A 23,257-nucleotide genomic window follows, 5' to 3' on the forward strand; every position below is an offset into this window, starting at 1 on the left:
TCTCTCCTTTTCTTTTCACAGTCTCTCTCTCTCTCTCTCTCTCTCTCTCTCTCTCTCTCTCTCTCTCTCTCTCTCTCTCTCTCTCTCTCTCTCTCTCTCTCTCTCTAAATGACATTCCTATGTCCACCCATGTTTTGAAAAATTTCACCTTTATTTAGTTTATGTCACGTGTTCATTTATATCATGCAGGATTTTCTGTGCATTCTAGGCAGGACGAGGGATCAACACACACACACACACACACACACACACACACACACACACACACACACACACACACACGAAACATCCTTTTTCTTTCCCCATGACGTTGTGTTCGACTTTCCAAACTTTCCCTTCAACTTGATGCAAGACTCACACCTGGAGAGGCGTGTTGATGTGGGGACCTAACGGGAAGGGGCCGAGAGAGGGAATTAGAAGTCTAATTGAGAAGCTTCGAGACAGAGGTCGACTCCGGATGATACATTTCATTCTAAAGGTGTAAGATGTACCACAGATTACCCACCTCCGTATTATGGCGGATTTGTGTTGCCGTCCGTGACGCACTCACGGGTCGCTCAGGCTCTAGTGCATAAGTTCGATTCCTGGTTTCGGTATTCGGTCCACAGTCAACCCAGCTGTTTATCTCCCTGAGGGGTTGGTTGATAAATCGGGGACCTGGCTTAGGCATATATATATATATATATATATATATATATATATATATATATATATATATATATATATAGCGTTAATGAGATAGCCTTTACAAAGGCATTCATTTACCGATCCCGTATCAGCTAACACAAAAAACTATTCGTTTTTAAACCTGTTTTGAAACACAGATTCAAGTCTCTTAACCCCAGCGTTTTTGCACAGGAGGAGCATTGTCAAGTTACCATGTTTACATAAGGCAAGTAAAGCAGGTCAGGTGTCGCTGTCCGCGTGTGACTCTATAATTATTATAATATTTTTCTCTCCAGTCGTAACCTGACATTTTCCAGTTAATCCAGGATAATGGTGCTTGTCTGTATGAACCCTAAACCTGTATAGGACCACTTGCACAAGCAGTTTTCCATTTGCTTGGTGATGCACAGAGGAAAATCTTGGGCATGAGAGGTTAATATTAGATTCATCTGACACTCATCTTACATGAGACTCATTGTACACACGACAGTCATGAGTGAATGTATGAATCTCCGGGAGTTTTTTTTTCTTTCTTTTTTGGGCAGTTATTTTGCATAACGATGATCCGGGTAGTTATTACCCCTGGTCACGCGATTGCCTCAGCTGCGTCATGGCATGTGAGTTGGTTACTTTGTCAATATATTCCTTTAAAAAGTTAGAATTTGCATGTCACTTATTTTGCATAACGTTCATTTCGCATGGCACTGACGGACCCTGAAATGTAATTTGTGTACCACTTACTCTGAATTGTTAGTGTCCTAGATTGCCATTAGATTTTGTGCAGCAGTTACTAGTATAGCAGTGGTGGTGATTGGCGGTCATATACATATCAGGTTGGTCGTTAGTCGTATGACGTCAATCTCGGATCTTTCATGCATTCTTCTATACCAAGAGCAACCTGGGTGGTAGGGTTTACTTAATAACCTTTTTTCTCTTTGACAGTAAAGGTGAGTTTTAGAATAAAGAAATCATTCTAATAAGTTAAATGCGCCCAGAGGTGAGGGAGGGAGGGAGCGTGACATGCCTCCACCCACCGTGTATGGGGAAGGGGCACGACAACTTTACTACTTCGGTGAATTTCATGTTATATATTCCTGGCCCGCCTCGACCCGCGGCTCATGCACGCTACGCTATGTGAGGGGAATAATACTCCCGAAATACCGAGGTGGCTTACGGTCAACTGTAGAGGAGTATCATCGACCCGAGGATCTTAGGAGTTGCTGAAGGCGAATGTTATTGTTGAGGAAAGGCTTGCGTTGCGAGGGGTCTTGTCTTGCCGTCATGTGAAGATATTAAACCTGAAGTTTGCTTTAAGGTCATGAGGCACTGACAACTGTGCGCTTATTCCGACCTTAACCTCCTAAACAGCCTTCTGCCTCCTGCTTATCCTCGCGCTTTACGTAAACTTATTAATCTGTTGTTCCAATAATACGTTTCTTTTTAAGGAATCTGATTACCAGATCGTCTGGTGGGGGGTCGAAGCTGCAAGACTGCAAACACACACGGGAAGAGAGAGAGAGAGAGAGAGAGAGAGAGAGAGAGAGAGAGAGAGAGAGAGAGAGAGAGAGAGAGAGAGAGAGAGGAATAGCGAAGAAGGGAGAGATGAAGTGGATCTCATCTCACCAAGGGTGACTTTATGTGTTGTCTACCTAAAGGCGTGTGCGAGCTGTCATATCCTCCCACGACACCCTGATGTCAGACCCACCCCCGACCCTAGACCGTGCTCCGTCCCACCGCCCATCTGACCTTAACCCCTGAAGGGAGGAACACCTGCGGTATATTCTCCCGCTGATCCAAAACACTTCTGGCGGTAGTGAGGTCTGACGACGCGGAGAGCCCCTTCATTTATGTCCTGAAATTCTTTATCGAGTGTCAGGTTCAGTATCAGTATGTCCCCCGTTTTCTACCGTACATTTTCCCGTCTCTTCCATATATTTTCCCTGAGAGAATGATGTATCGCAGGTATTGGCGTTCGCTGTTATCATCATCGGCAACATCTGAGTTGTCTCGACACAGTTTTTAAGTGATGTGTGTTAGTTCTTGTCTGGCTTAGCAATATTTTTCCCTTTATATCACATTAGTCAAATGATAACAAAAAACTATATCATGTATTAGATCTTGTTGAATACTTGAAGATGATATCAATATTTTGACACGAGAAATGGACCAACGTATTTGTATGTGATACAAAACGTCGTAGATGTTGTCCCCGAATTGTAGATGTTATCCTCGAAGTGTAGATGTTGTCCTCGAAATGTAGATGTTGTCCTCGAAGTGTAGATGTTGTCCCCGAAGTGTACATGTTGTCCTCGAAGTGTAGATGTTGTCCCTGAAGTGTAGATGTTGTCCTCGAAGTGTAGATGTTGTCCTCGAAATGTAGATGTTGTCCTCGAAGTGTAGATGTTGTCCCCGAAGTGTAGACGTTATCCTCGAAGTCTGCATGTTGTCCCCGAAGTGGCATGATGATATTTCTGTGGTCCTCTTTGCTCTGAACCTAAAATACCTGATTAATTTATTACTACCTTTAGATTGGAGAGATGATATATGGTATATCCTTCAAGCATTTCTCTAGGTAGGAAGAACTCACAGTGGCCTGCGTTCCTGTGGTAGTCGTGTCTCCAAGTTTCACAAGAGTAACTTGAGCAAAGCCAAGGTCGTCTAGGTAAGCGCCCGAGGAAGAGGAGAGATTTCCCAAGTGAGGGATCCACGATCATAAAGATTTTAATCTGATGCTTCTCTAAGTTTTGATGTCATACCTTCGTGACCAGAGGACGAAAATCTGTCATAACTTACACCTCGTCCATATCACAACTGTTATGGACAGACGTATTGTTGATAAGTTAAACATCATCATCATACAGTATGCAGGTCAAAGCAGAGTGTACGCAATAGTCGCTTGCTTCTCCACGAAAATGACCATCGCTGTTGGAGACAGGTCGTAGTACATCTGACAACGTGTTAGTAAATATTCTTGTGGTCTTGTGGTTTCGTGGTTATAGAATACTAAAAGCCTTTTGAAATCTTAAACATTTTCTTCTCAAGTTTCGACATATCTGAGGAATAATGCCTTTATTGACCGATAGTTTCGAAAAGCATAATGGAATAGTTAATAACTTTACTTGGGCATAGTTCGAGTTAACGTATCAACACAAGACGTTACTTAAGCAAACACTAACGTTCATTTAAACAGCCAAGAGCACAGAACCTTACGAGTCGATGTGTCTGAAGCAGCTTCGATACGCATATGGAACAGTATCGTTCAGAAAGGCGAATTTCCCCCTTTTTTTCTCTCCTCTTCCACTTTTATCATCCACTTTTTCACGAGGATAGAAATGGTGTATGAGACGTTGACAAAATGGGAAACAACCTTTGTCCTTTTACATAGTGTTGCCCTCTATACCAGCAGCCTTGAGAACATATTGTCGTTAACTTTTGACATTAGGGGAACTCTCAGACGACGTTGCCTGCCTGTTGAATATCTGTTATACATAGAAGATAAGTTAATCTGTAAACCATCAGGAGCCAAGTGATGGCAAGGGATGCACATGAATATGCAAAGAAGGCAGACTGTTCTCATCTACGATGGCCTTTATAGGAGTAATCTCCCCCAGGGCCCCATGAATAACCCTCTCGTATGACCCTAATGAGACAAGTCCTCCTCATTACCGGAGCTGGGAGTACAAAGCTCGAGCCATCCGGGACTCAATATTCATTCGTCGGCTTGTGAAAGGCGTAGTACAAGGGAAAGTTAATCGTGGTTGTCCAACGAACAGCAGCCCAGATCACTGAGGAACATTCTGCATTAGTTATCCTTACATCCTCTCAATTGTTCATCTGCTCGCTTCCTCTCCCTTCTTCCTCCCTTGCCTGTGGCGGTGAGGAAGGATGTGGTTTCCAGGGAGGGAGGAGGGAGTAGTGATCAAGGTGGGAGCTCGTGGTGGTGGTGGTGAGCAAGGGTGTGTGTGGGAGCGAGCAGAGAAAGGGTTTGGAGTTCAAAGACTGTGAGATTCAAGATGTTTGGGGATATGGGAACTGAGGAGAGAGAGAGAGTCAAAAATTTGAATATAGGTGAAGTCTAAGCAGTGATTCGATAACTGGAAGGATTTTGAACCGTCACACTTCCTCTGGAGAGGCTGTATCCATGCATGGATCTAAGAAGAAGAGAAGGTTGGATTTCTACACAGAGTCAAGGAGGCGAGCAAGCACGTGAGCACTTTCAGAAGCACACTCCGCCAACGCTCGAGGAGAGATGCCCTCTGGTTCGAAAGCCTTATTGATGCCCGGAAACAGAAATATTTTCTAAGCTGTACAAAAAGAGATGGTAAAAAGAAGCATCCTGAGGGATACTTTTGGCTAAAGAACAGAAAGATGTATCAGTGGACGAAGAGGGGAAGTTGTATCACACCTCCTGGATAGAGGAACTCTTCGTTTCACGAAATATATATTCGCAATGTCTTCGCCTAATGTGAACCGAAGGATGACAGTGTTTTCCAGTTACGATACGCCGAATCCCTTGCCCGTATGACTTTACAACAGGAATGATAGAAATTTGACTACGAAGGGGAGACTGTGTTACAGGAAGAGTGGATATATACCTTCCAGTCCCCGGGCAGTAACGCGAGCTACGCGATCATGAGAGAAAGAGATGACTCATCGGAGGAAAGTTAGTAATCTTTTCAAGTATTGATAATAGCGTTTTAGAAGAGGAAGCTGGAGGTAGAGGTGCCGTGGATTAAATGATGCTTCCAGGAGTTTGAGATCTGAGGATCATACTAAGGCGACTTTGTGTAGCTTAAAGTACGACTGAGAGAAACGCTTGTAGTGTGTTGCCGGAGTGGGCCTAATGGTCTGGGATACGCTGAGGTATTCAGTACATAGTACCCCTTTGACATCATAAGCTTACCCATAATACTCTAGCCTGCCACCTGGTCGGGAACGAAATCTCCATTAACTACCAGACGAAGAACGTAACTACTCGGATTTGAGAACAACATGACGAACAACCGCGTCTTAAGACTGCCAGGGATTTGTTGTTGACGCTAGGCTCTTAAGACAAAACCAGTCTTCACCATCAGCCTGTTGCTTACCTGATGATTCAACATTGTCACGCTCGTCTTCGGTTACGATGATGGTCTTTGAGATAGTTTCATTATGATACAGAAGTTCGTCCGAAGTGACAGAAAATTATTACTCGTCTATTGCCTCCATCAGCACAGTTGGACATTGATTTTTGACATGGTTCTAGATACGCAACTATCACACATTAGCAATAAAGCAACTTTTGCACTACGAAATTCTCAGCTTAGAAACAAATCCTGATTCCACTTGCCGTTGGCTCAGATACCACTGGTGACTTCTTCACTTGTTTAGGACTTGCGATTAAAGACTAACTTAAAATAGCACAGTCCAGGATTTTCTTACTTTTGGTAGCGGAGCGCCCCCGTGGCCACAGCTCTACACCCAAACTAGCCAAACAGTTACAGCGTCCAGTCAAAATATTGTCACTTTTCGTGTACGCTACCCATATGGTTAAATTGGGGGCGTTGTACATTTTCTGAGAATGTCGAACTCTTTGCAGACAGTAGACAGCTGTTTATTATCACAGATCCTACGATTTTCATCCACCCACTGACAAAATAAACAGTAGGTTTCCAGAGGTCTGTAAGCGTTCCTCTCTTCCACTGAATAAAGACTAAAACCAGTGTAATTTGAATTGTACCAATACGCATTGCATGTCAGGTAACATATTGTCGTCTGACCTCCGTGAACTAGATATCTGCTACGGATTTTTGTTATTCACATGTTTAATCTTATTCAAATATCTTGCCTTCGCTGACGGTAGTATGTATCGATGTTTACTATGCCAGTCGAAATGGCGGACTAATGGTCATTGTAGGAAGCCCGTGATGTCGCGTGAAACCATCTATAATCTCCGACAGATTATTAAGACCAGGAAACGTCAGGATATCAAACCCTTCCCTGGTCATCTGTGTGGAAGTGTCTTAAACGATGGACCTCAGGTTGGGAGTGAGTCGAGTGAGTCTTCACCGCAGGGGACTTAGAGAGTCCATCAAACTTGTGGAGTTGAGGAGGTGGTATGTGAGACAGATAATAGTGGCAAGGAGGGACAGATTTTAAGCCAGATAACGCACAAAGTTTGGAGATTCAAGGTTGGCGAAGCGTGGTGGACTCAAGGTTCGCGAGGCGTGGAACAGGCATCGAGGTTCGCACAGAATCCTCTTCTGGAAAGTAGGATAATGTTTCTATATACATCATGACGTATGGGAAGGCTCCTTGCTGGCTGACCTTCACCGATGACATCTGTTAAATCCAGTAACATTCTCGAACAACGAAATCGTGTGCGAGAGTTATCGTGAAAGCTATAGAGCTAGAAATGTATAAGGTACTGATGGAAACGTCATTAGACAAGTGGTTCTCTGAAGGAGTTAAGGTATCAGAAGGTGTGGTTCATGTGGTAGTTGTTCATGATCGAGATCAGTGGTTTATAGAGATGGTGTTGGATAATGGTCGGGGCAATGGTTCATGTTGATGGTCGTGGTTCATAGTTGTGGTTTTTGAATATGGCGGTGTATCCTGACTGTGGTAGTGGTTCGTGGAGTTAGTATTGGTTCATATAATCGTGATAGGGACTCGGAGGAATGATGCTGGTTTATGATCGTGTTAGCGGGTCAATGAAAAGGTAGCGGTGTATGATTATGGTACTGGTTCATGATTGTGGTAGTGATTCACAGAAGTTTGTGATATTCAATCACAAAGGTATATACCTTTGTGACTGAATATCATAATGACCAAATATCATTTTAAAAGTGTTTATCAAAATGACTTAAAACCAGATCATATCCATCAACTCTCATTGTGAAAACGTATCAAAAGATCGTTATTAGAATTCGTGCATCCGTTGCTGTTTACGAAACCGTTGGGAAATAAGCACTTACGCAGTTGATACTTAGTTTTCATGATGATACTGATTGTCATAAAGAACGAATATGATTACAGCAATTAGTTTTCCTGCCTAAAGGCATTATCCAGGACACGAAAACCAATTACAGAATACTTTTAGATTTCAGCTGAGAACTGCTCACACACACACACACACACACACACACACAGAGGAGAACTACCACCAGTGAACTGCCATAAAACTCATTGCACGTCTTATGATTGTACAGACAACTCTTACAGTCCCTTTGTCCAATCAAGGATGATTAAGCTAAGTAGTTTGTAAATTAAGTTAAGGCCATCATCCGCTTTATGACTTGCTTTAGGAGTACTAACCCTCCAAAGTATAGATCTGCACTGTAACTCGGAAAAATGCTGTAAAAACTTTTACTTTTGAAAAAGAAAAATACTTTTGCACAAGGTATTTGATTCATGAATACGTACATATGTGTAATATATGCATTTATATATGCATTTGTCTTTATACCTATGTGAGTATGATGGTGTATGTATGTATGTATATGCGTGTATGTATGTATGTATATGCGTGTATGTATGTATGTATATGCGTGTATGTATGTATGTATATGCGTGTATGTATGTATGTATATGCGTGTATGTATGTATGTATATGCGTGTATGTATGTATGTATATGCGTGTATGTATGTATGTATATGCGTGTATGTATGTATGTATATGCGTGTATGTATGTATGTATATGCGTGTATGTATGTATGTATATGCGTGTATGTATGTATGTATATGCGTGTATGTATGTATGTATATGCGTGTATGTATGTATGTATATGCGTGTATGTATGTATGTATATGCGTGTATGTATGTATGTATATGCGTGTATGTATGTATGTATATGCGTGTATGTATGTATGTATATGCGTGTATGTATGTATGTATATGCGTGTCTGTATGTGTGTCTGAATACTTGGATTTGTGTATGTTTAGATGTTTGCCGTTGTGTGTTATGGGGGGAGACCTCTCCATTCATGTCACCCTGTCTCTTAACCACGGATATATATACCATATCTTAACATCATAACTACTTTATTTCTTTACATATGTAGTAGCTGATGTAGCCACCTCTGCTGTGAAGGGGAGAATGAAGAGTATGAGAAAAAAGAATGATCAAGAAACTGACTTGAGTTCGCCATGTTTGTAGACTTGACTTATGAAGATGGAGAAACTTGAGTTCCTCATGGGTTTGTAGACTTGACTTATGAAGGTGGCGAAACTTGAGTTCCTCATGGGTTTGTAGACTTGACTTATGAAGGTGGCGAAGTTATAGGGAAAGGGGAAAGACTAAAAGTAGAACAGAATTCCACAGCTTTACTGATCGAGAGAGAGAAAGAGAGAGAAGAAAAAAAATATCATAACGGCCAATCCTCGTGTGCCTGGTCGCCATACCAAGACTATAGGAAGCAGCAGACATCTGTGTGTCCCAGCTCCTGGCCATGGTGGCTGAGACACGCATAGACAGCTTAGAGGAGCAGTGACTGAAATGATACCTGTAGAGCAGGTCAGCAACATCATACTGATGGACAAGATTCAAGAGAGCTGATGAAAATGCCATCAGAGAGAGAGAGAGAGAGAGAGAGAGAGAGAGAGAGAGGTCTGGGAACCCGAGAGTTCCGGCTCTTTCCCTTCTGTTGATTAATTTTAGACAAATTTCCCCAGCAGGCATATCAAGCAATTAGAAGTAAAATGCGAATTAATTATAGAGCTGGGACCCAGTGCGTGAGTTTCCGACATAAGTTGGTCGGTTCTCGCCACCAGAGCCCTAGGCGCCCACGTGTGTGTGTGTGTGTGTGTGTGGTGCTATGTATATCACCACGCCCTCTGCATCATCTGCCCCCCTTCCCTCCCCCCCCTTCTCTCTCTCTCTCTCTCTCTCTCTCTCTCTCTCTCTCTCTCTGGACATGCTTAGGGAGACGGCGCAGGAATCAGGGCCGACAAGAGTCGTATGTAACTGCCTATTTGTATCGTAAGGGAGAGGGAGGGAGTTCAACACTCATCGGGTGGCCTCGCCACCTCCATCTCTTGGACTTTCTCGGCTGAACCTTCGCATCTTGTCCTCATTCACCGTTTCCTCAGTCGGTGTGAAAGGATTCCACTCGTCCAGCTGCTCTTATGCTGTACGAGAAACTCCATTGCATCTTTTTCCAAAAAAAAAAAAAAAAGATCTTGCCTAACTGCTTGTTTTATGGCCTCTGGTTGGCGTGTCATTACAGCTTTCAAACAATCATTCACAGTCGACATTTTCAAAATGGATTTAGGAACTTGAAGGTTATGATCAATTCACTCCTTATTCTTTTATCTTCCATTTTGGGCAAAGATGTATATTGGCTTTACTCTCTCACTGTTCCTCAGTTCTCTGAACTCTGGTACCTTCTTACCTTGCCTTCCTCTGGACCTTCTCTACGAGTTCTGTGTGTTACTTTCTCGTGTTGAGACGGAATTTGAGAAGCATGTCGTATTGACGTCCCAGGTGTTCGGTGTAAAGTAGTCGTGTGCTGAGCATTTCTCGAGCCAGGTAATGAAATGCGATCCTCATACTTGCCAGCGGGCAGCTCGTCTCATCATTAATTCTCCGAAACTTGAGATGTGGCAACATGTTAGACACACTCTCGACACTCAGGTCCCCCGTTGTTTTAGGTAAACACTCGTAGCATTTGTATAGGAAAGACGCTAAAGGGAAGGTTAGTGTTTCTCAATCCTTTGAGGTCACGCTAACAAACTCAGATGACTTCCATTGAACAGTAGCCTTAGGGAGGATGAGCCTTCACATAAACAGCTGCCCTGAGGGGGTTGTGTACTCATTTAGACAGCTGCTGTGAGGAGGATGTGTACTAATATAAGTGGCTGCTGTAGGAAAGACCAGTCTTCACACATTATTCATCTCTTGAGCCAAAGACCCGATGTTCTAAACTGCTCGTATGTGAATCATAATGCACTGGCATTTACCTGAAGCAAAGCCAGTGTAATTGTTTTAATGCCAACCTGAACAAAATAAGTTTAGGTTGGCAGAGCGAAGCGAAGACCTCGTCTGATCAGATAAGGGAAGTGCCTAACGATATTATCCGAAACGGTGGGAGAAAGAGAAGGTGGAGGAGGGAGGGAGAGAGAGAAGAAAAGAGAAAGAGATGCGTAGAAAAAAAAAGACAAATTCTGTCGGGACAAGAATGTGTCAACGTGACCAAGTGAGAATCATTACAGAGGTTTATGAGTCTTTTGATTAATCAAGTCTGCCGTCGTGAGGCTGCATCGCATCACTATCATTCAATAAACCAGCAAGCAAGTTGTGAGTGGCTGTCAGCCTCATCGAAAAATACAGATCGATCACTCCTCTTCGTAAGGCCAGCTGAGGCATCGCTGGGAAGGCGTCGTTGAGGATATGAGAGCCGATATGACAAGTGGATCCATCCCAGTAAGGGGTGACCTACTATGTACTTAATCATCCCTCGAAAATATCATTAAGTTAGACCGACATCTTGATCCACCATAACAAATTAGCACTGGTGTCTACACCCGTCAGTATACGCGTTCTGGTACCGTCTGGGTGTTGTGTGGAACAACCATTAACATACACATGAGGTATACATTCTCTTGGTAGCATCATTTCCGTATGTCAGTTGCACTGAGCCTGATATATTGGTCTGGTGGCCTCCTCCAGCAACACTGTACAGATGCATGGTATTGCGCTGTACCAGAGGAAGGAGGTGTTACAGTGAATCCATAAATGTATCTCCTGCATTGCAACATAAAGGCCTCAGAAGAAGACAAGGTCGTATGTAGTTAACTATAGCTGTAACGCTTATCACGCAAGGGACGAAGCTTGAGCTCGAGTTAAAATGTCACTCAGTTTATCAGCAATAATAACTCTTTGTCCTGGTCATTATTATCTCCTCCGGAACCCTCGCACATCTTATGGAGATGTATTTGAAATCCAATAAGGTGTGCTAATGAGGCAGACTGCACTCACTAATAACCTGCTGTCGCAGAAAAATAACTTGTTAGGCGATATAAAAGCATAATCATTTCACTCGCTTTTTAAGAATTATTTAATGATGTCGGGAGTTTAACTTTTCCATCAGAGCGAATAAACGTATCGTTTCGGAACAGAAGTCATCCAGGAACAAGAACTCTCACACCCAGTTCGAAATATAAATTGTTTGTGAACACAACACGGTATGTGAGAGTGTAGACACGCTCTCTTATTATTACACGCACTCATACTATCATTACATGTAATCTTCTCATTATGTCAATAGCTTAGAATCACCATCAACAAGCTATTTAGTTCTGGAATCGGTGCGAAACAGAGTATCCCTTATACATCAAACGGAACGTCTCTTGGACACCTGGAACGTCTTACGCTTAAGGCACTAGAAATGGCGTTACTCCTTTTAACATCTAGTTCCGTCAAAAAAATGGAATGTACAAACAAGAACGATTGTTTGATATTAAGCTGAGGTCGTGACAATATGAAGTATTCCAATGTCTGTATAACTGTCATACCATACTACACTATCTATAAACCTGTTATACCATACTACACTATCTATAAACCTGTTATACCATACTCCACTATCTATAAACCTGTTATAACACAACTGAATATTTTTCGAGCTGTTCGAACATCGTCCGCGGGGCTCGATCCCATCTTCTTGGCTGTTCTACAAACGCTATCTGTGTTTGGCGGTCTAATTCCTCAACATTTTGCTAACTCACCTCCTCCAAGCGGGTCCATTCCCTCCCGACGGTGCTGCGGTGCTGTCTCATCCTCCAAAGCAGGGTTCGAAATCCATGCTTCAAGTGCCACTCGTACACCCCCTTGTTTGATATGACTAAGATGGTCATCAATGAACTGTTTGTTTACATCTTGGCCCCACTAGACTCGATGTACCCACTGGTTATACATACTGCAGGGACACTAATGAATTAATCACAGGCTTAATTCACGAGTGTTGTAGCACATTGGTCTGGGGATTGCCATAGACCATCTTCCTCGGAAGGACTTTCGTGTTTCCTTGAGAAGACGAACAAATGGATACTTTTTTTCTCATCTGTTTCATCCGTTCACACATTTCTTTTTCTCTTTTGTACCTAGAAATAGAAGGTGTTTCATTTCCAGGCTTCATATAAGGAGCGACTATTTCGAATGGTGACTCGACCTCCGCTCTACCTTGCGTCCTTATGTGGTCGGTGTACCGATAGGCCTCATTGAAGTCTCGAGCAAGTTTCGAAGCAGTCGCCTTAACTAATACCTTCAGTCTCGTTTTCTTTTGTTAGGTTATCTCCTTCATGGTTCACGAAGTTGGAATTGATCAAGCTGGCTTTTTTAATGAACGATCCTTCCAGAAAAACCGTATGAAAAAGATATTTATTTCAGCCTTTGATTATGAAACAAACACGTGATTTCATATTTTAGTAGAACTGAGGACCTAAAGGCTTTCTTGTTCGACGACTCTGAGATCATAAACCACACACACACACACACACACACACACACACAGAAATTGGGTCCCACTAATGTAAAACTCCCTCCCCTTGCGGTACAAATTGGTAATTACAAATAGGTAATCACACACACACGCACACACACACACACACACACACACACACACACACACACACGCACTTCTATTATTCGTTGTCCCTTTCTTTTCAACTCCTTCAGGGAGAATATGCGTACAATCTACAATGATTTCATGATTTTTCAAGCGAGAGAGAATTCCTAAGAACTGCTTCTCGGAGGACGAACATCCGTAGCCCCGAGGTTAACAATGATAGAAAAAAAATAATCAAAGTTCATGGAAATGGAAATGTGGTCTTGTGTGTTGGTTGGACAAAGGCCTTCCCTCCACTCACCCGAACTGTACAAGTCCTTACCACAATAGTCGTGTCGACCCGGCTTCCCCACCACTACCACTACCACCACCTACCAAAGAAACCAATAAGTATAGTCAAATCAGAGAGAGAGAGAGAGGGGGGGGGGAGATCTGGGGCTTCACACAGCTGCCATAGCTTGTAGAGGGCCGAGTTATTGGTGGTAAATTATTTGCATCGCCTGTGAATGAGAAAGGCAGGAATGTATACGTACGTGCCTCATTCATCACACTGGCCAGTGAGAGAGGAATCTCGCGAAATAACGTCAATACAACGTATAATGCTTAAGGCACAAGTACAAATCCTTCTTGGTGTTCGAGGTTTTGATGTACTATGACAGTGTCTCGGGGAGATCTTAAGACATATGTCGTATAATTTATTGTGCCTCTTGCTCTGTGAGAATTCATGTATCCTCGTGTTTTGAGACTGTGATAGATAATCAAAATATTTCCAGGAGAGTATATATATATATATATATATATATATATATATATATATATATATATATATATATATATATATATATATATATATATATATATATGTGTGAGTGTGTGTGTGTGTGTGTGTGTGTGTGTGTGTGTGTGTGTGTCTGTGTGTGTGTGTGTGTGAAAGGAAAAAGAGCTTTATTTACTCCTGAATGGGAGCTGTTGGCTGGCTGTAAGGCTGAGAGAGTACTTCATTAACTCACCAGTCTGAGAAGCAGGTGAAAACTCCCATATCACGAGGCATTCCATGATTAATACATATCCTTTCGTCATGAATGGATTCTTTTTTTTTTGTATTCTAGCGTTCAGGTCGTCTCTGGTCATTTTCCTTGAGTTCGGAGCTTGCCAAGGAGTGATCTTCCTCAAGGGCGTTGTTGGTCTCATAGATAGTGAGGTGGTGGTGACACCAGTATAATCCATGTGGTGAAGCCTCCGGTCTTCGTTAGGCAGGAGACATAGGGTTGCGGATGTGTGGTTTGAAAGTAGTGCTGTCTTGGGTGTTTGCAGCTAGAACTGTTAAGGGCTACTATGTCTAACTACTTCTTTATCAAGGCTTCTCCGTCACTGTTGGTGTATCCGTGTGAGAAATAGTCAACTGAGCCTAGAAAGGATGAGGAGCGAATGTACGGAGTAAATTGATGCCTTCAGAGAATGCGATAAGGAGAGCCTCACACAGTTTACACAGAGAATGAGAAGTGAGGCCTGACTCCTTGTATGGTTTCAAGGTTGTGAGAGTACCACAAGGATGTGACACGTCGCCTTATTTGTTTATGCTGAAGATGTGCGACTTAGGTGGGGGACACTTGGTGGTGGCGGTGGACGAGTACTGAAGCTGTTAGATGCATGATAAAGCTACACATAGTGAAGCTGATGGACACATGATGAATTTGGTAGACACATGATAAAGCTTAGTAGTAACTTGATGAAGCTGATGGACCCATAGGAAAGCTGGTTGACAGAAAAAGCTCATGGATGCGTGTTGAAGATAGTGGAGACATGATGAATCTTGTGGACACATCATGAGGCTGTTGTCATAAACTTGAACGACAGAGAATACAAACGCAGCAGACAGCAGACAGCTGCCTCTTTCATCACTGCCAAATGGTCCTCATTCACTTTCCGGCCCCTCACTACACCTTGTCCCCTCATGGTTCCGCCGTCAAAGTCCATCTGCTGAGGGGCACCTTGTCAGACTCGTACACAATGGCATATTCAAATTTTCCTCAACTCCGAATAACAATTTTCTTTCTCTCTGCCAAGAATAGCTTTAGCCCATTACTGAATTAAACATTTTCTTCCATTCTATTTCGAGCCTTCAGTGTTTCCTTCCTGTCGCTGTGTCTATCTTTTAAGCTCATGAAGTCCATTATCATTGCATGTTGTATTGATATCCCTCCATGTGTTATACATATTTACCTGTATGTGCTCTTCAGATGCACTTTGCACAATTCGTGCAAATATTCGGCCATGATCAGTACGAATGGTTCACTTGTCCAAACTCTAGCATCTATAGTCGAAAATAACTCCTTATTTTGTATTCGTGTATGTTCATATGCTTGTGTATGATTGTTTATCATAGACAGTTATTATTTAAGCAGCTTTTATCAATCAATCAGCATTTCTGTTACACAAGAAACCATCGACTGATCGATTCAGAGAACTTTTCTACGAAAGAGTTGTCGGATGCTGCCTCCAAATGGCTACCACGGTGTCTCCTGACAGTGTACATCGCATGATAATCGGAAATGTAAGCCCAGTTATGAGCCAGTGTCTTGACTTAGATACTGAGACAGAGAGAGAAGAAAGGTCGTAGATTAAAATGACCTTAATCTTCCCTGTGGTGGAAATGGGAGCGAGGCGCTGCTTGGGGTGCCCTGGGTGAGGCGCTGCTTCGGGTGCCCTGGGTGAGGCGCTGCTTGGAGCGCCCTGGTAGAGGCGTTACTTTGGGCGCCCAGGGGGAGGTGTTGCTTAGGATGCCCTGGGGGAGGCGCTGCTTGGGGTACCCTGGGGGAGGCGCTGCTTGGGGTACCCTGGGGGAGGCGCTGCTTGGGGTACCCTGGGGGAGGCGCTTCTTGGGGTACCCTGGGGGAGGCGCTGCTTGGGGTGCCCTAGGTGAAAAAACACATTGAAAAGTTGTTTACATTTCCTCTCCAAACGTCAGTGAATGAGAGGGGAGTAAGACCGCCCGCGGCCAGGGAACGTGGCCCACTCCTAATGGCCATTAGTGGTAATTGAGGTAAAATCAGTGGAACGACTGTGGCGAAGACTCAATGTAAACAAGTACAGAAGGCCAGCCCGGGCTGAGGTACGGGAGGTGAAGCTTACAGGGAGGATTGTTATGTACGGCATGGAAGATAAGGGGGAGGGAAGTGTATATATATATATATATATATATATATATATATATATATATATATATATATATATATATATTGGAAGAGGTCACAGTAGTACGCGTGATCTAGTATATTTTCCTGTGGTTTTATGTAGAGAGAGAGAGAGGGAGAGAGAGAGAGAGAGAGAGAGAGAGAGAGAGAGAGAGAGAGAGAGAGAGAGAGAGAGAGAGAGAGAGAGAGCGTCTTACATTACAATCAGGCTGTGTGCATCACAACTTTATCACCTCGTTTGAGGACGGGATCAAGATTTGCTGGTGTCATTTTGGCAGCCAACAAAATGCTACCACTAAATCTTTCCATTTACGGAAAGACTCCCTGGATCAAGTTGTAGTTTCGTTGAACCTCTTGCCGCATATCATAGATTTAGTGACGTAAATATACGTAACAGTGACGTATTTTCGAGGATCTGTCCTGAGGCAAATTCCAGTGGGGCGGTGAGAGAAGAGGCGAGTGTGGACCTGGAATTGTTAAGGTTCTCCATGACACACTTATCTTTCGCAGGAGGGCTGGGAGATTCCGCTGCTATGGAACCCAGAGCGACTGACGTGTTTGCCAGTGCACTGAGGACAGGTTATGGCAGTCCGTGGTCGGACGGGGACAGACTATGGCAATCCATGGTGGGGCGGGGGCAGCCTATGGCAATCCATGGTGGGGCGGGGGCAGCCTATGGCAAACCGTGGTCGGACGGGAGGCAGCCTATGACAGTACGTGGTGGGACGGGGTCCGTTTTAAATATTCACATCATTTGGTGGTGAGAATCTTACGAAAACAACAGACCATTGGCATGTTAACAGTACATTAAACACTAGGTATATGACGACATATCAAGAATGGTGAGCGTTAGTTGTTAATCAGAAAATCATGGAAGTTAAGAATGCTCGAAGACCACCTCACTGGAAGTGTTTGAATGCGCTGCCCGTATGGCGATGACTCTGGCTTGGGTACACCAAAAAGGGAGGAAAGGCAGGTGACTATAATCATCTACCTTACTTAAAGGATAAGCGATAGATATTATGTAGCTACTTAAGGCTAATGGGCGACATCAAGGGACGGGGCATAATGCGCCGATAATGGGACCTGCCTCTCCCCCAGGGTAAAGATCTGGTGGTGGATGTCTACTGTTGTCTGTGGGCTGGGAGTATCCCAGCGACTCCCATCGTATCATAAAAAGCTCCTCGCAGGTTGACTGTCCTCTGAGTTTCAAAACGTCATAGTTTACCAGTTTATGTATAAATGTATATATGTCCTACCTGTCTTTCACGAGCGTATACTAACAGTGACGTACTTTCGAGGATCTGTCCTGAGGCAAATTCCAGTGTCTCTTCTTCAGGAGAGACACTACTCTAGTCTGGAGGTCAGTTGCGGGGAGAGTGGGGCGGGACTTACCACAGTGGATGACTTGACGTTGACGAAGGAGCTAATCATGCACGGAATTCATTAGGTTGTCCAGAAGTGGTGGTGGGGTTAGTTTTATATCGCCACAGCGACTGTTTCATCACGTGATCTGAGGGACGGCGATGGAGATCACAGAGATGGGAGCTAGGAAGGACAGGACACACAAGGCAACTTACGTGAGCGGCGAGTGTGGACATGACAACCTACACTGACCCCTTTGAATTATCTGTTGACGAGACTAGAGTGGGAGATGCTGCTGCCTCTTAGGATACTTGGTTAAAAGGATGTGGAGAGGACGTGAAGGCAATTATATTACACCAGGAGGGAGTCTGTCCCATAAAACATGAGCCTCTTATCAAAGGAAAGCGCGTTCCCTAGATGGCCTCGTTGAGTCTCTAAAATGTTGAGTTTGCGATGTACCGGAGTGGAATCATATATATATATATATATATATATATATATATATATATATATATATATATATATATATATATATATATATTGGAAAGGATCACAATTTTGCGCGTGATCAAGATATTCCTATGAGTCCACGGGGAAAATGAAACACGATAAGTTCCCAAGTGCACTTTCGTGTAATAATCACATCATCAGGGGAGACACTAAAGAGAAGTAAAAGTCAGTTGATATACATCGAAGAGACGAAGCTAGGACACCATTTGGTAAACATGTAATTGTCCAAAACATACGTATGTAAGTATACACTATATACCATACTTCGTATAGTGATATACTTAAGTAAAATACAAGGAGAGGGTCCTTATGATCATAGCTGAGAGTTACGTGTCTGTCACGTTACAGTGGAGGAAGCATGTGGCATATCTGTCACGTTACGATGGAGGAAGCATTTGGTGACATTAAGGCGTCACAGTGTCCACTACCAAACAGGGAGGCTGTGCTGGAGGGCACTAATATAAACATTATTGATCTGACAGCAGGTTGAGTGACAGGGTTGGCCCAGACAAAGACCCTAGTGTGGTGTGACGGGCTTGGTGGGCGCCGCTACGGGCCAGTGGTCACCTGGCGACGGCACCGAGAGGCCACTTCTCTTCCCACACTCGCCACACAGACTTCATCACTCGTACATCACCGGGACCCCAGCCACATAGACCACGTCTTGCACACTCGCGCCTCCACTAACTAGTTTAACTTAGGCAGTCTCGTTAGTCACACCTGCAGGAAGAGGTGCTCACAAGAACTTGGAGACTATGGTCATCTACCTGAGGAGTCGGTGGGTGTATGTATGCCTGTTGACCCTACTCTCTACTGCAGTCGGATCCTTCGCTCTGAAGAGAGGTCATGATGACCACATCCATCTGAGGACGAAGTCTGCGAAGGCTGCTGGGAAATATAGCATCCCGACTCGTTTGGAGAGTTCTTCACTCTCCCTCCGGCAGGATGATGAAGCCCCCGGGAGCGAAAGCCGTAGCCACGACCACAACCACCAGCACACACTGTGGCACCCCAACTGGGAAGAGGCAGAGCCCAGACATCCGCTTCTTCAGGAGAGACACTACTCTAGTCTGGAGGTCAGTTGCGGGGGGAGTGGGGCGGGACTTACCACAGTGGATGGCTTGACGCTGACGAAGGAGCTACTGCCGGAGGTGCTGCAGGAGGTGGGACACTATTTGCGTGTGACTCACCTCGTCATCCTCACTCACCACAATAACCAAGGTAAATGCATCATCCACATACTCGGACTTCTATACGTGACTTAAGCTCCCCTGCCCACCGCAGCTTTGGTAGTCACCGCTAGGCCAGAAAACCTTACTCACACCACAGTGCCAACACTACTGGTCAGCACCACAGTGACAGCTATAGCCGTCACAAACCACACCCGTCGGTACAACAGTGCCAGCTACACCAGTCATTACCACAGTGCCAGTAACTCGACTGACATTCACTGGGGTGCATTTATAAAGACATAACTACTGAAGTCAATATATGGAGCTGTTGTTCTTACCTCGTTAATGGATGGTACGTTGGTAGTCTGGTACTGGCTGTGGTAGAGTCTGGTACTGGCTGTGGTAGTCTGGTACTGGCTGTGGTAGAGTCTGGTACTAGGTGTGGTAGTCTGGTACTGGCTGTGGTAGAGTCTGGTACTGGCTGTGGTAGTCTGGTACTGGCTGTGGTAGAGTCTGGTACTAGGTGTGGTAGTCTGGTACTGGCTGTGGTAGAGTCTGGTACTAGGTGTGGTAGTCTGGTACTGGCTGTGGTAGAGTCTGGTACTGGCTGTGGTAGTCTGGTACTGGCTGTGGTAGAGTCTGGTACTAGGTGTGGTAGTCTGGTACTGGCTGTGGTAGAGTCTGGTACTGGCTGTGGTAGTCTGGTACTGGCTGTGGTAATCTGGTACTGGCTGTGGTAATCTGGTACTGGCTGTGGTAGAGTCTGGTACTGGCTGTGGTAGAGTCTGGTACTGGCTGTGGTAGTCTGGTACTGGCTGTTGTAGAGTCTGGTACTGGCTGTGGTAGTCTGGTACTGGCTGTGGTAGTCTGGTAATGGCTGTAATTGAATCCAGAGATTCAGTTATGAACACCTTTTCCCCAGTGTTACCTCATATTTGTTTTTCGAAAGAAAAGAGACAGAATATTTAACGAAAGAAATTAGTGAATGTACGAAATATCAGTGACATTTAGTAACTAGTTTCCACAAGTTTTTATGTCTAATTGAGTCACTGTTGATAAACATTTGTTCTTCACACGAAACGCACAGTGATGCAGTTGTTCAAGTGGTTTGTGATGCTATAATTGGTTCGTGGTTTCTGCGTATGCCATTTAGCTAGACGTCTAACATGAAAGTAATGTCTCAGATTATTTCAAATTTGCTTGATTGTCCCATTCATATTTCAGTACCTTCGTTTTCTATTACTCTTGTTTTATTGCGTCATTTAACGCTTATTGTTTTGATGAGCGACACTCCCGTTTTCGCAGACCGAATCTGAGGTGTTCAGTATTTACCTTTTTTATGAGATAGATAGATAGATAAGCTAGAGAGAGAGAGAGAGAGAGAGAGAGAGAGAGAGAGAGAGAGAGAGAGAGAGAGAGAGAGAGAGAGAGAGAGAGAGAGAGAGAGAGAGAGAGAGAGAGAGAGGAGTCACTTGACCCAGCTGGTGTTGTCTTACCATCCCTGCAGGTGAGTGCCGGCGGGCGGGCGTGAGGGTGTACCGTGGGCGGCGTCGGATGATGGGCGTCTCCTGCACCAGGCTGGACCTCCTGGCTGGACACTACCCTGCCATCCTCCTCCTCGCCCACGCTGAGGTCAGAACCTTCCCCACCTCACCAGTGGCTCTTTGACCACATCCTGACCCACGCAATTCCAAGCATATCGTTAACTATCTTCCTCTATGTGTCCAATACGACTCTTCCTACTATATATGTCCTATCTTCCTCTATATGTCCAATACTCTTCCTGCTATATATGTCCTATCTTCCTCTATATGTCCAATACCCTTCCTGCTATATATGTCCTATCTTCCTCTATATCTCCAGTACTCTTCCTGCTATATATGTCCTATCTTCCTCTATATGTCCAATACCCTTCCTGCTGTATATGTCCTATCTTCCTCTTCCTTTCGTTGGTATATGACTCTGGAACATATGAGCCTTTCCGAATGTCTTGCTCTGCGATTCGTTCTTCCCTCTGACATCGCTGTTTCATTGTAATACTACGCTAGTGTGTTCATTGGTGGCCAGAAATCCCTGAATCCATCTCGTTGTATACATTAAAAAAAAAAAAGACATAATATAGTGACGGAGTCTCCCCTTGCCTGCCTGTCTGGTTGAAAGGAATAACTCACTCGGATTTACTTCGAACTGTTTCGTTTCATCTGTCCTCCTACGTCGTGTAATATGACTGTTCCAAAATCCATACCAGCTGGTTGTCATACTATTCTTTTACATAGATCATTGAATGTTGCAATAGATCTCCTTTTCTGTCATGTTTTTCCCCAAATCATATTGATAAGGGGAACATCAAGTTCTGAGAACCACTAATAACCTTGTCTTGACCCATTGTGAGTTTTGATGGAATAAATAGCACAGATTTGCTTCGAGCTGTCTCGTTCCTGCTGTATTCGCACACCAATATGATATTCTGTTCCAAGGTCCCTACCCGTTGGTTGTCACAGGTTTTTCTGATATATGTATCGATAAATGTTTCAATTGAGTTGCTTTTCTGTCTTTGTTCTCTTCAAATTACATTGATAAAGGGAGCATCAAGACCTTCCAAATTCCTTTTGTGTATATCTTATTAAACTACTGATAATGTCATTTCATAATCGTTGCTTCCCAGACACAGCCTCTCTTGGAAATTAATAGTAATCAAATCCTATCATTGTGTGATGAAAGTATGGAAAGACGTAGGCAAGTAATCTGCCTGCGGTGAGTGAGGGAGAAGAATCCTGGGGAATAGAGGGAAGACCTTGTTGTCTCTACGGCAGGACGGCGGTGGGGAGGTGAGCGAGGAGCTGAGGCGGGTGTCGCAGGCGGTGAGTGAGGGGAAGGTGATGACGCCTAACCTGGTGGTCGTTCTCCACGCCCACACCCGTCTACTGCTGCCGCTACTCTCACACAGACTCCATCTCTGTGCACTCCAACCCAAGGTAAGGCTCTCTCTCTCTCTCTCTCTCTCTCTCTCTCTCTCTCTCTCTCTCTCTCTGGTCAAGTGGAGATGCAGATCTGAGACGAGTCGTATGCATTTAGGCCCTGTAGAGCTTGGAAGAGCCATAGGCACTCTTTACACAGTCAACATAGACTCATGGCGTCTTGGCACAGATGATCAAAGACATTCAGAATGCTATGTGGGTTTTAGATAGTACATAAGAATGAAATATCTAACACAAAACATTTTTTTTTATAGATATGAGTTTTTTGTTTCTTTGTTTGTTTGCTAAATGTTCGTAAAACAGCGGTTCTGGCAAAGATATTTCGGTCAAATCAGAGGTCTTTCGCGAAGTGAACGTGGACGAATTTATGTTAGGGTGAATTCTAGGAATACAAGCAAGGACTCTATTAGGAATAATCACAGAAGGAAAAGGTGTATTCTAGGAATTAGATTAGATGTTCTGAGCTAACCAGTAACGTATGAGTTTAATGTGGTCAATGAAACTCTCTTTAACATCACGTATTCTAGGACGCTTTCAAGTCTGATGGATCTGCTTCAACATTTTCAGATCGTACAGTGAACACAAAGCGTTTGTCCAAAGTTTTATTACACCATCTCTTTTTATCGGTCAATATCACTTTAATTAACAAGATATTCTCAGGTAAATACTAATCAATATAAGTAATAATTCCTGATAAACAATTCATATTTCAGGTTTGGGTTTATGTTATTTTCTTTATTTCTTCTCGCCTCGAAGAAGAACCTACTCACGAAAGCCAAACCATATCCAGCTGGGCTAGGGTAAACACTGGAATGAACCAACAAC

This window comes from Panulirus ornatus, chromosome 56, assembly GCF_036320965.1.
Source record: "Panulirus ornatus isolate Po-2019 chromosome 56, ASM3632096v1, whole genome shotgun sequence".
Lineage (NCBI taxonomy): Eukaryota > Metazoa > Arthropoda > Malacostraca > Decapoda > Palinuridae > Panulirus > Panulirus ornatus.